The sequence below is a fragment of the Nothobranchius furzeri genome, chromosome 2, assembly GCF_043380555.1.
Source record: "Nothobranchius furzeri strain GRZ-AD chromosome 2, NfurGRZ-RIMD1, whole genome shotgun sequence".
Taxonomy (NCBI): domain Eukaryota; kingdom Metazoa; phylum Chordata; class Actinopteri; order Cyprinodontiformes; family Nothobranchiidae; genus Nothobranchius; species Nothobranchius furzeri.
The window spans coordinates 95373091-95375590 of record NC_091742.1 but is presented as its reverse complement, the minus strand read 5'-3'; the positions used below and the strand labels follow the sequence as shown (position 1 = coordinate 95375590).

At 46.5% G+C, this 2500-nt stretch overlaps 1 protein-coding gene across 1 annotated transcript in view; it reads right to left on the bottom strand.

The window, feature by feature from the left end:
* LOC107396467 (zinc finger protein basonuclin-2) overlaps nucleotides 1-1516 on the bottom strand; it is a 7293-nt gene extending 5777 nt beyond the window's left edge. The window contains exon 1 of the mRNA XM_070548524.1: nucleotides 230-1516. The gene's annotated coding sequence lies outside the window, so the exon portion shown is untranslated. The remainder of the gene's footprint in view (nucleotides 1-229) is intronic.
* Nucleotides 1517-2500: the final 984 nt, after the last annotated feature.

The following is a 2500-nucleotide window of genomic DNA, read 5'->3' as shown; positions in this document are numbered from 1 at the left end:
AACAATAATAATAATAATAATAATAATAATAATAACAACAACAATAATAATAACAATAATTATTATAATAATAATTATAATTATAATAATGACAACAATAATAATAATAATAAATATTATTTTTCTAGCTGTAAAATGCAAACAGAAAGGCTGAATACACATTTTACATCCGGTGACATTTGGAGTTCCTCACTCAGAACATTCAGAATAAGCAAATTAAAACACCAACCTTTAATTTTTGCTGATGGAGGAAAAGTTGCTTCTTTCTTTTTTTCCTCAAAATAATTTCTTTTTTATATGTTTCTTCATCTTAACCCCTCCATCCTCCTCTTCCTCTCCGGCTCTCTAAACTCCACTTTTCCTCTGCTCACTTTCAGGTTTTCACCGTTTTTCTTGCTCTTCATCCTTTGACTCCTCCTCCTCCTGGTTCAGCTGATACGATTGGAGGAAACGTGGTGAAGGAGGAGGAGGAGTAGGACGAACAGGGCCAGGAGTCACACTACTGCTTGTCTAAGTCAGGAACTCCAGCGTGCTCTACGCTGCATTCATCCATTCACACACGGATGGTGATGAGCTACATCATAGCCACAGCTCCCCCAGAGCACACTGACAGAGGCCACCGGTCCCACCAACCACCAACAGCAGACAAGGACACAATGACCCGTGACAAGGTCACAACTTCCCCAGAGAGTGGTTAGAAGTCTGAAACTTTCTGTTTGTCCTCAAATATTATAAATCATCTGTGATTTGGTGAAAACACTCATCGTCACCATCGTCATCCTCAGGGCAGTAGCAGTAGCTCAATGGTTTGTCCATGAGCCAGAAGGTTGCAGGTTTGATCCCAGCTGTTGTGTCCTTGGGCAAGACACTTAACCTCGCTGGTGGTCGCAGGGACCGGTGGCCCCTGTTCCTGGCCTCTGCACAGCACATTCAGGAACAGGGTCTTGGGGGGACATGCAAATCTTCTCTGTGATGGTTTTAGTAAATGTCCCGTTCCTTTGAACAACCTCCTCACTCACGGACCAACAAGGCACAACAAGTAGCACCACATCTGCAACAGAGAACGAAGCAACAACCCCAAACAAACATGAATAGAGATCCCAAATTAGAACTGACAACTAAAGTACCCACAATGCACCCCGCCAACGGCAGCTGCTGCAGGACAGGGTCAGTACAGGACAGGGTCATGACAGCATGTAGACGAAGACCAATGCCATCACCCCGCTTCTCCTCCAGCTTCACTGGCTGCCAGTCAACTTCAGGGTTCATTTCAAGATCCTGGTTCTGGTCTGTAGGGCCTTACATGGACAAGCACCGTCTTACATTGGTGATCTTCTTAGTCCCTACACCCCCAGCAGGTCCCTGAGGTCCAGTGATCAAAGCCTACTGGCTGTGCAGCACCAGGCTAAAGGTCAAAGGTGACAGATCATCTGCTGCTGTGGCCCCCAGACTCTGGACCTCTCTCCCCCTGAGCCTGAGATCAGTGGACTCAGTGGTCTCCTTTAAAAAGCAGCTGAAGTCTTGAATTTCTATGGTCACTACCACCATCTGTCTGTGTGTATGTATATATATATACATATATGTATATATATATACATATATGTATATATATATACATATATGTATATATACATATACATATATATATAGTCCCCTCGTATCGTGGTCTAACAACACCAGAACCGAGAACCAAGCTGGACCAGTTCCAGTGGATGAAGATTCAAAGTCTTCCTCATCAGTTCATCAGCAGGAAGCTGAGAGCTGACACAGTTACACTAGGATTTATCTGACAGTTCTGTTGTTTTTCTGTGAAAACACACACACACACACACACACACACACACACACACACACACACCTGGTGTTGGACTGCTGTCCTGTCTGCTGGGACTTGGTGGACCTGTTTCTGGTTTTGATGTCGCTCTAATTAGAATATCAGACGATAACGACCCGTTAGTCAGAACTCAGCGCCGCTTGCTGACACACTTACGGATCAGAGGTACCACCTCCTGGCCGTCTGTGTGTGTGTGTGTGTGTGTGTGTGTGTGTGTGTGTGTGTGTGTGTGTGTGTGTGTGTGTGTGTGTGTGTGTGTGTCCTGGTCCTGACTTCTTGGCTCAGTCTTCTGAGAAACAATCTGAACCAGGTTAGTGGAGACGAGCGAACAAGAGCACCAAGAAAGGATTTAAGTTCTGTGCCTTCCATCCATCTTCTCCTCTTATCCAGAGTCGGGTCGCGGGGGTAGCACCCTAAGATGTCCAGACTTCCCTCTCCCCAGCTACCTGGGCCAGCTCCTCAGGGGGAATCCTACGGCGTTCCCTGGCTAGCCGGGAGACATCGGGTGTTTTTCTAGGAACGCTACTCAGAGTGATGCAGCTCGGCCCGACCGCTGTTCCCAAGGGCGCTGTTCGGTACTTCCTTCTATTTTCTCCCCTACTGTAGTCCCTGCTCCGTTGAGGTACCTGGCAAGCCTGAGTTAGGCTGGCATCGTGATGATGCGGC